Below are 15,106 nucleotides of genomic sequence, written 5' to 3'. Positions count from 1 at the left end.
GCCGACCGCTTCTTTTCACTCTGCAGGCCCGCCATGCAGTCACCTCAGAGCTACAGCGTAGGAGGACAACGCAGCTCTGGACAGCTTACAGGCAAGCCCGAACAGTATTCATGGGTCAGTGGTGTGTGGTGAACCGAGGACACCCTGGTTGACCTAAGCCCTTCCCACCCGGGCAATGCTTGGCCAAATGTGTGCCGCCCTTTGGGAACTCTTGTCCATGGTCGGCAGTGGAATAGCCTGGACTCGTACCAGCAACCTCCAGGCTATAGAGCGCATCCTGCAAGCCACACGGAGCGCCTTTCCAGGATGCGCCACTCAGGTGCCCTCACAATGGCATTTTTAACATACTGTGTATATTACAGTACAGTATGCTTTGGACATCAAATACTCTACTTTCAAGTTATAATTAATTTTATGTACAGTAGATCAAAACAAGAACATGCATTTAAATTATCACAGCACATTTGTATCATTCATGTTATTTGGTTATTCTGTTTGCAATTCTTACATTGCTTCTGTTTGTTATTACATCCTTCCTGTTCTGGTTCATAGCAATATGTTGTCTACTAAAGAACATGAGGTTGTTCCTCACATGGAACTTTTGCATCATCAATGTGAGTTCAAAGGTTGGAGTTTGAGACTAGTTTCAATATTCATCTTCTATACCTGTGAGAGCTTCCCTCCTGACAATTGTGTTGTGATGGACAAGTTGAGTTATTTCAGTTAATGCAATAAGTCTGATGATGTGTTTTTTTGTTTGTTTGTTATTACAGGGAAACTCTTACATGTGTTGAAGGTGAGACTAATAATCAAATTAGTTTCTCTAGGAGGCTGTGTGGTTAAAGAAACAGGATTGTAACCAGGAGTTCCCTAGTTCAAATCCCAGCTCAGCCACTGACTTATTGTGTGATCCTGAGCAAGTCATTTAACCTTCTTGTGCTCTATCTTTCGGGTGAGACGTTGTTGTAAGAGACTCTGCAGCTGTGCATAGTTCACACACCCTAGTCTCATATCTTGTAAAGCGCTTTGTGATGGTAGTCCACTATGAAAGGTGCTATATAAAAAGAAATATTATTATTATTATTATTATTATTATTATTATTATTATTATAACTCTTTTTGACTTTAGTCATTGATGAGCCAAACATTCCTTGTGGGGAACTAACTAGAAGAAGGGTCTTTAGCAGAAAAAATATTGGTAGGAACCATTGTAACAGTGGGACCTGCTACGTGTTTGGGTCATCACTGCCTAATACTGAGGCAGATACAAAGCATTGGATGTTGACACGCTGCACAGGTGCACAGATTTAATAACACAAGTGCTGCCACCAGCATACCAGCAATGGTAGCCCTATTGTCACATTTAATAAATGAAAACAAAACAAAGCTAAAAATTTAAGTTTGCCACACAAGGCGAGCGCCAATCTCACTAAAAGAAACGTCCTACTCCAGGTACATACTACACTACAGAAACCCTCTCTATTCACTGTTTGGGATCAACCTCCCCTAAACTAACCTACTTCTGAGTCCTGGCATCCTCACAGCGACTCCTGCCTCTTCAAGCAGCCTCGGCTGGGCAATGCCTTCATGAGTACCATCTTGTAGCTGAAGGGTTCCGTAGTAGTTAATCCTGCAAAGAGGATACTCTCCTCCTCAATGTCAACAAGTGCAAGCTTTCACTCAGTGCCTGTCTATGTAGCAATGGCCATACAGTAGCTTCGAGCTGTGGCACAAACACTTTTTGAGCTCCACGCAGCCTCCCCGGGCATGCCCCCCCCAGCCAATCCAGACACCACAATCAGCTCAGCACCGGGCGAGGCTAACTGCTCAATTGGTTGCCCAGAAAAACGTCTCCTGTTCTGCATCCCAGCTGCACTCAATTGCGCAAGAACCAGTGACAGGGCTCTCCCTGTCACAACCATGAGTGATACATTTGAAAAAATAAAATATTGTATAACTTTGTAATGCTCTTTTGTGGTGTCTACAGTGAATAGTGTTTGTTTTGGAGAAAGATCAGTGTAACTCACTAGCATACCTTGCAGGTATCTATGGAGAACACACACACAAACAGGAAAATGGGCACGCTATTGGAATATGGAACTGCATTTTAGTGGAATGCCATGGAGTAAATATAAAAAATGAAGTGTCCCTCTGTCTCTTTATTAAAGAAATTTCTGATTAGCAGGGCACAGCACCTGCACATGCACCTTACGTAACCAACCAGAAAAGTAAGAACAGATTGCACAACTGTAATTTAAATTCCTGAACTGGAGAATTTACAGTGCCCTGTATTGTCAAGAAAAATACCTCATTAAGGTGTGATGATGTTAGGGGAAAAAATAGTTCACCTATTGTTTAATTCATAGTGTAGTGTAGATAAATTAACTAACCTCAACATTTCACAATTTTTCTTTTATGTGTAAGTCAGACAGCAGTTTAATGGAGAACAGTATTACTTTGACGTGTCCTCGTCAGTTAGAAGGTTGGATTTTTTCTTGCTTTCACTCTAATTGCTGTTCCACTGGAATAACTATAGGCACACTCTAGTGCATGGTGAAATTCATCTTGTCTAACTTACTTTTCTGGATAATACAGCTTCGTTTGTCAGGGAACAACCCACAACCATTTCACACTGGGATATATTTTTGTATCTACACATGTTATGACCAACTAGCTATCAGTTAACTGTCCTTATATACTGACACGTCAGGTGGTATTGCATAACATTGCCTGGTGCTGTGCCTAATTTATTTCCTAACAGTTCCTTCCTGTAGTATATCAAGGTGTGGGTTTTTGTCATTTGGTTTGTGGCAGAATATGTCTTTAAAACTGCTTTCCTTTCCTGTTGGTAGTTTTGTTTCCGTTACTGAGATATTTTATGTTCCCTGAATATTACAGTCAGGTGGTATATGTGTTTGGCTGGTAGATTAGAACCTTAAATTATCATCACTCTCTTTACAAATCTTTTTCATAACTGGTGCTGCTGAGTGATTTACTTATTTTATTTATGTTTTTTTTTTTTTTTTTTTTTTTTACCAGATCTCATTTTAGATTCTATGTTACATTCATTCAAATACAACGACAGAATGACTGGGTGAATTGCAAGGTTCAAAATTACGCTGTGTTGCTAAGGAAACTAAATCTTCACAGTCAGTTGTTTAGTTTAGGTTTAAACATACTTTATTTGCTATACATTGCACTTGTAATATTAATCAAAAGAATACACCATGAACGTTCATGTAGTGCTGTTGTTATTTCATGTTTTGGCTATTCGGCTCATTCATGGAATAACTACAGTACTCTATGAACCTTCATGGGTATCTTCGGTATAGTAATGCAAAACAAAAAAAATCTAAATGAGATGCTCCAGATCGTCAACATGAACACATATTGACAGTATTTGTCAGCCCTAAATACAAAAATTAAAACAGTGTGCAGACTGAGCCTGGATTATATTTTAATTATGGCTTTGTAATCCTATTTTGCTTCCAAAGACACACCAAGTAACACAAACTGAAATAAGGATTATTGCAATTTTCTTAATTTAAAAATGCTGAAACTCCCCAAAATGTCTATTATATATAAGTTTGTGTTTTGGTTTTTTATTTGGTACTCCTTTAAAGATGTGGTACCATAATTAAAATGTAATACCAATTTGAGAATACAAAAATACAGCTTACCCTAGGATTACATTTTAATTATGGCACAGTTATCCACATTTTGGGAATGATACCAAATAGCAAACACTATGATAAGTATGTACAATTAATACAATTAAAAAACATCATTGTCAATTTGTTATTTGTTTTGTTATTTGGTATTAAAAATGCAATTTTAGAGTAAGTTTTGCTTGGTTGATATAAAGGAAAATGTTTCAGTCTATAATACTCCAGCGTGAAGTTCAGCACTAAAAGCAAAAGAAATGCAGTTAGACCCCAGTGTAACAATCAAAAGCTTTAAAAAGAATGTAACTAGATTGTTGACAACACAATTAGGTCCTGAATCTAGTTTTGTGATCACATTGACACAAAACAGAGGATGACTAAACACATTAACCCAAACACAAGGCCTCAGTAGGAATACTAAGATTTCTCCTCCAAGAAGAGTATACATTTACTGGCATAAAAGAACATTTTTCACTCCACAGAGCTGCATCCCAGCATAATCAAATGATACAGAGACATAAAAAATCATACAGCATAATCAGCAAAACCATACCATTCTGCTACCACCATCTGAAATGGTTAATGGATTTTCCAATATAAAAAGGTAAAGTGAATTAGTTGTAGCAGATGTGTTTTTATTGTTTTCTCTGGGAACCACTGGACCTTTCTGGCCATTCATTTATCCTTCAAGGGGATCAAACTCTGAACTTCTATTATGCGATGTCATCGGAGCATTGCACAAGTTTATCAAACTTTTCTTCTAGGAACTGAATTAATTTTCTCAGAGGGTTTTATTGTGTGGTTCTTTAATCACATTTGCTCAGGGACTATATGTACTGTAAAGTTGGTTAGCAGATTATGTCTGGCAGACAGACCCGGTTTTGATGGGGAAAAAAAAAAAAAAACACTTCTGTAGCTCCTGTGGCCCTGTGGAAACCAGTTGGTTTTGTGCTCAGGAAAAAATTAATTACTATTTTAATAACGAAGCCAAGCCTGCTGAAAATCCTATTATAGATGAGTTGGATGATGTAATGGCTAGCGAGGGGGGGGTACTGAGAACACTGACCACACAGTCTGCCCGTTCACTTTTTCTACTCAAACTCTGTAAGATGATATGGACTGGTGGGTCACTCATTACGGGATAAAAAGGACACAGAAATGGGGGAAGGGGACTCCAGAATTCAGAGGGCATGGGGAACATGTACTACACCGGGAGGCTGAACTGTATTCTTTTTTAGAGATGCATTTATAAATGGCTTGAAAAACTGAGAAAATATGGCCTGTATTAATTTATCATAGTTTCTGTTACTTTTTTTTTTTGCCCAGAAGTTGTATTTCCTAAGTTATACAGTATACCCGGTAATATTTATTATATCAAGCTTTATTTCAGTATACTCTTGAAAAAGCACAGTGAAGCACAGTATGTGTAGTGAAAGCATATTACTAATCATAATAAAGCATGGTACAGCTTCGGGTAAGGACGATAATCATGTTACGTACACAGCCAGTTGTTTCATTAGAGGCCAGGCACTGTGAGATGTACAAAGCTGGTTAACTCAGAGCTTCTGTTTTTCACTGTGACAAAGTGCCCGCCCCTGTGTGTATTTTGTGTTATATGTTTTATGTTAATGTTGGTGTATAGTCATTGGTACACGGGATATAAACGGGTCTGTGTAACACAAGTGTTTAAAATGTATATTTGTATTTAGGCACGAGGATTGCACAGCACTTCACGTGCAAGTAAAAAGTAATAATTTGTGAGCACAGGGAATTGCACTTTATTAATTCATGTGCAGTTGTACCGCAAGTCCAACTGAATGATTGATTAGCAATTGAGTCTCGGTACAGCTGCATAAAAGCAGCATGTTTTCACTCACTCGGGGTTGTGTGTTCGGTGAGTGGAGAATGGGTGTGGTGAGGAGAGAATTAAAAACAAGAAAAGTAAACAAAGTCAAATATATATAACCGTTGTTTTCACTCACCGTGTTTGTCTGTTAGTCCACTATTTGTTTAAGTGTTAGTCCATTTTGTTTGTCTGTTTATTTTGGCCTCACGTGCCGTGTGCTGTTTTTGTTAGAAACCTTTTATTTTTGTCTGTTTAATTATTAAACTGCGCATCAGCGCCTTCACCATTTTCAGGTCTGACGTAACCCACTGCAGCCGTCTTTGTGACATTCACCCTTTAGATTTTGTTTAACATACAGATACAGATATACAGTAAATTGTGTTCTTTGTCATAATCAAAAAGGAGCAGCTACATAAATTCAAATTTTACTTCCATTTATTACACAAAGGTTAGTACAACTATAACATAATTTTAAAAACATTCCTGTTTTACTTGAAATAAACTAAAACATAAAGTTAAGGGTAAATATATTCACCTAAGATGTGTCTAACCAGTTTTAAAACATGAACAGTTTGTTTTCCCTGTGGGACCATTATTACTGTCAGTTCAGCTCTGAAAAATTTGATGACATCGAATTGGTTCTCTGCTGCAGTTTTTATACCCTTCTCAGTCATTTAAAAGTCCCACACATGGTTCAGGTCCTGGCTCCAAACTGCTTGGCACCATAACCTGACCAAAGGGGTTTTGTTCTGGAGTTCCATCTACCTGAGAGTTATTAGGTTTCCTGTATAAAGGAATTTAATTCAGATAATCGCAAGCCCTGAAGCATAAAGCCACATGTACCAATGTACCCTTTTTTTTTTTTTTTTTTTTTTTTTGCTTTCCCATGAATTTACCTCACTCGCATCTTTAGATTAGATTTGGGCAACATGCTGTAGAACATTTGATCAAAATAACAATAGTCTCTATTGGTCAAAGCCTTTTACTCACCTATTCAATTTACACAATTTTTGAAAAAAAAAACCTTGTGAGAAACTCAGACAGGAAATTCAAAGGCAAATGCAAATATACTGATGAAAACAACAAACCCATAACATAGTAGGCCCAGATATTGATGTGAGACAGTAATCTAAAATGTATTTGTGTCAGATGGTGCCACAAAACTGAACTGTAGCTTATTGTGTGAGAAAATTTACCCAAAAGAACTACTTCCTATGTTTGAATGAAACCGTGAAGAATTCCTTCTTGTTTTGTGGTAATCAGTCATGCCAACATGATTTCTTTTTAAACAGGTTCTGTAAAAGCAGGGCATTCTTATATCTCCAGAACATAAATACACTTGTATGAATATACTGTACATGTCCTTCTTTTTAGTATGCAATAGCACTATAAAGACTCAGGAGTCCATAAACACTGAAGTGCATTTTTTTCTACATCTTACTTCACTTTCTATTTTGTAAAGTACTGATTATCAGACAAAAGTAATCATTTTATAGAAAGGTGTGGTTTGTTTTGGAACAATATACAATAACGAGCAATACATAGGCTTTAGCAACAAAATGTGGCAAAGGATATTGCACTTTTCAGGTTGGAAGGGGGGCACTGTCTTATGAAGTGAGACCTGTGACAGGGTCAAGTGAAAGGAGCCACCTACTAAGGATATACTACTGCAACCTTTATATAGTAGCATGTTTTCTTGTTATGGTTTTAAATATTAGAATGCCAGCAATAAAAAAGTAATGACACACAGATTATGCGCAAGAGAAGATTTGTTTATTACAGGTCACCTCAGATGATGCGCACAGGAAGATTCGGTTATTACAGATCACCTCAGACGATGTGCACAGGAAGATTTGTTTATTACAGGTCACCTCAGATGCTCATTGTGCTGATTAGGTTTTGTTTCATTACCCCCCAGCCCCACCACCTCTTTTTAGGAAATTCAAATACACATATGCAGAAAACAATTTTATTTTTTGTTTGAAAGAATCTTAAAATCTTGAAATACAGTGTAAAATGTTTTTTTTTTTATTATTATTTTGTTTCAATTATCTCAACTGATTTGATCTTTTGTATTATCTTTCGTACTCATTAGAATTTATTTTGTTTAAAAGAGCTAATGGAGGGTAGGGAATAAAATCACATTAAGTAGCAATAGGCCATATTTTCAAATTGTTTCCTCCAGTCTTTAATTAACTCCTATTTTTTGAAAGCGGCATAATGTCTGTTAATTTTACAAAACTAGAATCAACTGATTAAGTAATATAATCCAAGTTCTCTAAAGCACATTTACAGTGTTAGTTTTTCATTTTCAAACATTTACATGAGGTTTCCAAAAAAATAGGAGTTAATTAAACACTGGAGGTAACGCTTTGAAAATATGGCCCAATGCATCTATGACTATAAATGCGCTGTTTCAGTATCTTTGATATGTTGTGAAATTGAAATGGTTAACTAGTATCAAAACGGATTAAGACAATCAGTACAACTGTATTCAGATGTTAAGACAATGGGCAGAATTTTCAAAAAACAGTGTTATTGTATCAAGCTCGTGGTGTAGTAACTAGAGCTTTAGTAGCAAGTGATTTTCAAACAAAATGTGTTCATTAAATCAATCTGTTAATGCTTTGAAATTGAATCGATGAGGTCGTTAATGAACACATTTCTCATTAAAAAGCTTAATTGTTGCAGGTCACCTACATCACTTCCTGTCTCAACGACTAGCTAAGGGGAACTCATTAATCAAGAAAAATGAATGGAAGCATAATGCATTGTTATGGAAACTACTACCGTATAGTGTGGCGGCTCTCCCAACAGCGAGCAGCAGCCACATGGAAATAAAAAATAATGTCAATTATTTTCATGTTCATGTCAATGATCTCGATCACGTTAGGTTTTCCATTCATGTCCGTGGCGATATCTTTTGAAAGCAAGCCCCATATTGCTCTTTTGAATGATTAGATTAAATATTTACAGAATAACAACTGCTACTAGGACCGTGCTGCCATTTGCAAGACCAGGAAGCAGAAGATGAGCGGGGAAGGTCTCTTTGACTGCGGAGCCATGTTCAGGGCCCTCGTCCGTTCTAGGATTAATTTAGAGCACGCCCACGCGGAGTCTGCTGGCGACATGGCATTGTTTGTCGACTAGTGGACTCTAGGGGGCGTGCTCTGTACCACCTCCCCTTTTGTTTTGAACATTTAATTTGCAGACTTTTTGACCGGTTTTCGTTGAATTAGTTAAATGCCTAACTATTTAGCATCCTCAATTAAGAGGATGCTAATTTGTATTTTTTCTCCAGCCGTCGTAAATGACGGCTGGAGGTGACGTTTGCCTATTTAGGCATTTAAATAGGACTAGGACCGTGCTGCATGATTTGTTTATTATTAATAGTATTGTAATTAAACTAAATCATGTTTTTATTTACAATAAAGGGAAAACATGTTTTTGCTGACTTTATAAGCATTTATTTGGACACAGTTCATTCATTGTAAATAAAAAAAAAAAAAAACATGATTTGGTATAATTTAATGAAAACACTATTAATAATAAATGAATCATGATTATAGAAGCAGTTTTTAAGAATTCTGTACATTTTTCGTTTAAAAGTTAAAAGGTGCCATGTGGGGCTGTCAGATCTTGTTTTCAGAAAATATCGGCAGGAACATTATATGCAAACCAATGGAATACTGTGTGTGTATGTATGTAGGTATGTGTGTGTGTGTGTGTTTAATAGAGAGAGAGAGAGAATACATGCATGTTTTCAGTCATGTAGTTTTCACGATCACGTCGCCTAAGCCAAAATTGTAGATATTTATTACTGCCATAGACTTATCTTTTCGCCTATTAATTCACCTCATTGCCACTGTACTTTATGCATCCATGCACCCCTTCCTGTTATGTCATTGGCAGTGTGTTCCGGTTACAAATTGTTTAAACAAGTGAACAAATCTCATTCATAACCACAAGTATATAAAAGTTGAAAATATTTCCAGAACTACAAATATTGAATTATCCAGGTAGTCTCTGTATCTTCTGCCTCACAGCCGCAGTCTGTTAAATTTCTGTTTCAAGGTGAGTTATAGTCTTACATTAATTAAAACCATCCTTTTCCAAGTGTAAATTAACTCCTGCTAAATTATGACAATAAACACAGATTTGCTATTAAATTCCCACGTAAACAAAAGAAATAGTCGCAAGAAGCACTGTGTTCGGTTTTGAATAAAAAAAAAAAGGAAGCTGCTGCTTTTTTTTTTTTTTTTTTACATTATCAATGAAACAGAATCATTGTCTCAATCAAGTTACGGGAGAAAAAGCAAAAGTGATCTGGTTTCACGATCAACGCTTTTCCAAGAGTTTAAAAAACAAATTCAGCTCAGAACTTTAAAGGTGTGCTTTTAAAGAGGCTAGCTTATTTCTCCTCAAGTCTAATCCAAGAGAATGTTCAGATGGAAATGTGTTATTTGTTTCACAATGACATTTGAGGTTGCTCATCTTGTATAAACTATAGTGTGTAAGTGATTTGTTGCAGATGAGACACAGAGGTTTAACACTGTTTTTAGTAAAAACAAACACTTTCACCCAGTCTGGCTTAAGCCTCATGCTTTCATTTATTACTCAAGGATGCTTTGCTCAGTGCCATTGTCTCCACAAAACAAATGAGCACTTAATTAAAAACTGTGAAATTCACTTTCAACTGCACACTCGGCTTTCACTCAAGGTGATCGAAATACACATGCGCCAGCGTACGGTGTCGAAGGTCATCAAGTGACGAAATGTGTAGAGAATATGCAGGCTCAAAGAAACTGAAGAGAAAGAAGGGGAGAGAAGAAAGAATAAAATAATACTGAAAACAAAAATAATAAACTTGTTATGCTTATTTTTACGTTTTCTCTTTTTGTTTTTGTTTATTATTCTTTCTTCAGATAGAGCCGCAAAGTGTGTGTCACTTCACCGGGAACCGCACTTGCTTGGCATGCAGCTCATGAGCTGCAGTTTAGCCACCTCTGGAATATACCAATAGGGTTACATTTGTATGAGCAGTTAAAATGAAAAATGTAAGGGTGACATAAGTACAGGTGTCTCGTCTGCATCCCTGTTGTAGGAATCACACTATCTCTCTAAAAACTATAGAGACAACCACAATGATCTATTTTTTAATTATACATTTCTAAAAGTAAGGTGACAGATTACAAGGATACTTGATGGTATTTTCTAAAATCATCTTTGTGTCACATAGTTATGAATTCACAATATCCCCCCCCCCCCCCCCACACACATAAGAACACATTGGGTTTTTTTTTAAGTACCACAACACATTCTAGGCTACACCTGAAGATATCCAAAATAGCAATACAAAAAGGTTGAAACAAACTTGAAAACAAGCCTAAAAAACCTTCACAGAATACATTACCAGGCAGTCCTTTCTCTGTTTTAACTTCCAAACAAGTAGGCAATAAAGCTTCTCTTTTATTTATCAGTTCTGTGCCCCTGCCTTAATAAATAACTAACATAAAGTCTGAACAAGGTGAAAAAGTAGGTTTGCAAAGACACAAGCACAAATTTCACTCCCACTTTCAGGGCCAGCATAAACACAGTTATTAAATACAATGCAATTCATATCTAACAGTCCTGACAGTGTCCATGCTGACATTATCTAGCCCTGGAACACGGGAAGGCTTTGCTTTTAATGCTAAGAGCTGAATAACAAATTACCGTAAATGACAGCACAAAAGAATAAGAGAATAGAATCAAAAGGAAAATGCGTTGTCAACAGAACCCCCTGCTGAGGAATTTCAATTTCATATATCTAATTATCGCTGTCACTTGGAAGAACTGACAAAAAGCATTCTTTGTTCTCTCTTTCAGACTCCCGCATCTCACTCTCAATTAATTTTGGCGTACAAATATGACTAATTGTCTTTCCAGGGATCATGAACTATATAAATAGTTCTTTTGGACAAGAAAAGGATTTGGAGGGTATTCATGCATCGATTTATGATATTTGAGCACAATGGCCATGCATAATTCAGGTGACCATGTAAGTACCCCAGCGAAACCTTATTATAGGCATCAGGTTATATTGCTTTTTAGGTCCTAGTTTCATAACTACACCAGTGACAATAATGAGCATTCTCCTCCTTTGAAAGAGGAAGCTTTATATTTCTGATATTGGTCATTGAAATTGCAACTTTGTTTAGAATTCCACACAATCCACAGAGCTGAGAGATTCTCATCAGTTCACACTTTGAAAAGTTAATTAAATGTACTGTATTTAAAAAAAGAAAATTCTGTCTTTTAGAAGTGACAGCAAGTCTATCCTTTAAAAAATGAACAATATTTCATTGTCATTTGATTGCCGATATTTAACTTCCAAGGTTTTGTAAAAAGTGAATGTTCCTGCAAGCGATCTATTGGGAGAACTAATCTGTCTATTATATATATATATATATATATATATATATATATATATATATATATATATATATATATATATATATTAGGGCTGTCACTTGATTACAATTTTTGATTGGTTAATCTATGGGCATTAGTTGACTAATCAGTAGATTAGTCTGGCACATTTTAAAATAAAGGTAACGATTTTATAGCAGCTATCTAATAGTCCTATTTAAAAGCCCATCGTTGGACTGTCCAGTGTAGAGGACTACTCCAGCCGTCAAATGACGGCTGGAGAAAAGAATTCTCATTAGCATCCTCAACTTGAGGATGCTAAAAGGAATGGGCTTTTAACTAATAAAAAGAAAACCGGTCAAAAAAGGACTGCAAATTAAATATTTAGAACAAAAGGGGAGGTGGTACAGAGCACGCCCCCTAGAGTCCACTAGTCGACAAACAATGCCATGTCGCCAGCAGACTCCGCGTGGGCGTACTCTAAATTAATCCTTGACCGGACGAGGGCCCTGAACATGGCCCCGCAGTCAAAGAGACCTTCCCCGCTCATCTTACTCTTCCTGGTCTTGTAAATGGCCAGTTTAGCAAGAGCCAGGAGCAGATTGACGAGGAGGTCTCTCTTTTTGTTGGAGCCACGAACAGGGTGCCCAAAGATGAGGAGGGTGGGGGAGAAATGCAGCCAGAACTGCAGCAGAAGGTTCTTCAAAAGCAGGAAGAACGGCTGCAGCCTGGTGCAGAGAAAATAAATGTGAGCCACCGACTCGGACTGACCGCAGAAAGGACATGTGGCGTCCGAGTCGGTAAAGTGACGCAGGATCTCTCCCGATGCAAGCGCTCCGTGCAGGATCCTCCATCCCAGGTCCCCAGCTCCCCTGGAGACCAGCGGGGAGTACAGGGCCTCCCACTGGGGACCGACGCCCTCCGGCGGTCGGAGGGTCTCCCGCCAAGCGGTGTCTCAGCGGGAGACGAGGGCGGGGAAATGGAGGGTGTGGAGCGTCATCGCTTACAGGGTCCTCCTCGACGCCGATGGCAAGGGGGTCGAGGAGAACTGCGAGATCCTGCTCAGGTTGTTCTCGAGGGCGGGCCGAGGGGGGGCTCGGGCCTTTGGTTCGATCAGCAGGACCGGAGAGCCGGGGGTAGGGGGAGCTATCTAATAGTAATACTAAAAAATCAATAGAATCTAAAAAACCTAAAAAGCTCAATGGGAAACTGGTCTTTTTAAAAGCATTTTATTATTATTTTTAACACATGTAACAGATTTTCACAGAACAACCTTTCTTTCGGGATAGATACCTGAAAATACAACACTGAGTTTCCATTGTCTTAATCTACCATTACAACTTCGTAATTGGCTTCCTGTACTTCTGCTTTTATTCGTTCTGAAACTTGTTAGAGGTACACAAGAATACTGTGGCTGTTGACAAGTGATTGCTTAATATGCTGTCGTAGTCAGAAATCAGAGAAAGTAATTCCACATAATTACCTCTATTTGAGGAATTGGTGTCTTCATCGTGCTCTCTGAATGCCAGTTCTTGCTTGACAAGGTAAACAACAGAATCAATCAAGCATTTAAGAACCTCACAATGTTTTCTTACTTGCTCATTGTGATGTATTGTATCCCTACACTTCTGATCGCCCAGTTGACCATCAATCCATGTTTGCCCAAAAGTTCTGAATGTTACAGTGTTTCGCAAGTGACTTTGGGAACGCTCATGTTTTTGTTGTGACTTTGTTAGATATCCTAGATTGCTGTAATAATAATAATAATAATAATAATAATAATAATAATAATAATAATAATAATCTTTAATTTTTATATAGCACCTTTCATAGTGGACCACCCTTACAAAGTGCTTTACAAGATACAAGACTAGGGTATGTGAACTATGCATCGGTTGTTGAGTCACTTACAACAACATCTCACCTGAAAGGCAGAGCACAAGGAGTTTAAGTGACTTGCCCAGGGTCACACAATGAGTCAGCTGGGATTTGAACTGGGGACCTTCTGGTTTAACTATTGGACCACACTTGATAATGGATTTGTAACCAAATCGACTATGATGTCTCTGTTGTCTGATTTATTTTTTCAATTTGTAAAAAGCAATTCAAAATATTACTTTGAAGTTCTTAATATAATTCTCAATAATGGTCTCTATATCGAGCGAAATTCAAATATTGTTACATCATGCACCCTAGCATATTTATGTCCCACTTTTGCTCACTAATGATTGGACAGCTGCAAAACTAGGGGGCAGATATTTGACTTTCCCATTGGATAAACTCACAAGACCTTCAACTGAAATGGAGAATACCTTCAACGATGTATGTCCTGCCTCTTCTACTGTATTGATACAGTAAGTGGTGCACATTGTTGGTTATTGGAAAGGATAACAGTCTGTTGGTTTATAATTACAGCCTTTCAAGTTTATAATTAAAAATATGAAATAATAAACAAAACACATAACGTTAGGTTATTACCATAACCCTGGTTCCCTGAAAAAGAATGACAACCATTACCGAATGAGAAGAGCCATCTCTGACCCTCAATCACTGAGCATATATAAAAAAAGCTGCCCTATCTGGGCCCTGCTGTGAGGAAGAAGTCCCTCCCACCTCCTGCTGAAGAGGGTCATCCTCACAGTAGATCACCATTTTTAGAGGTCAGCTGGGGATACGACCTCAAAGGGTAATGGTTGTCATTATTTTTCAGGGAACCAGGGTTATGGCAACGTTGACGAATGACAACCATTACCGAATGGGAAGCTGTATTAATGCTGTCATGGCTCCAGATTACCGACAGTACAGCCTTGCGGCGATAGCCTCAGAGCCCTCACTTAAGGGCATGCCGTCTGCAACACCCTAGAGCCCAGAGAGGGCCTCGCTCGGTTTGCAACATCAAGGCAGTAAAAACACACAAATATCTGACTACCTATCCATGTAGCAGCATTGCAAAGCTCATCCAAGGAGTCGCCATGAAGGAAAGCCCAAGAATTTGCCATCTGGGTGCAACTAGCAAAACCTGTGCCCTCTCCACCGTGATCCTCTCTAGTGTCAGGGGTAATAGCGGTAGCAGAAGGAACGCATACCGGTGGTGTTGAAGGGGAGGGTGACCCAGGGGTATGGGGGAGCTCCGTGGTCACGTAGCGGGAGGGGTCCTAGAGGACCTTTGTGAAAGACCCTGGAC

Source organism: Polyodon spathula, chromosome 4, assembly GCF_017654505.1.
Source record: "Polyodon spathula isolate WHYD16114869_AA chromosome 4, ASM1765450v1, whole genome shotgun sequence".
NCBI classification, from domain to species: domain Eukaryota; kingdom Metazoa; phylum Chordata; class Actinopteri; order Acipenseriformes; family Polyodontidae; genus Polyodon; species Polyodon spathula.
This window is presented reverse-complemented; position numbering follows the sequence as displayed.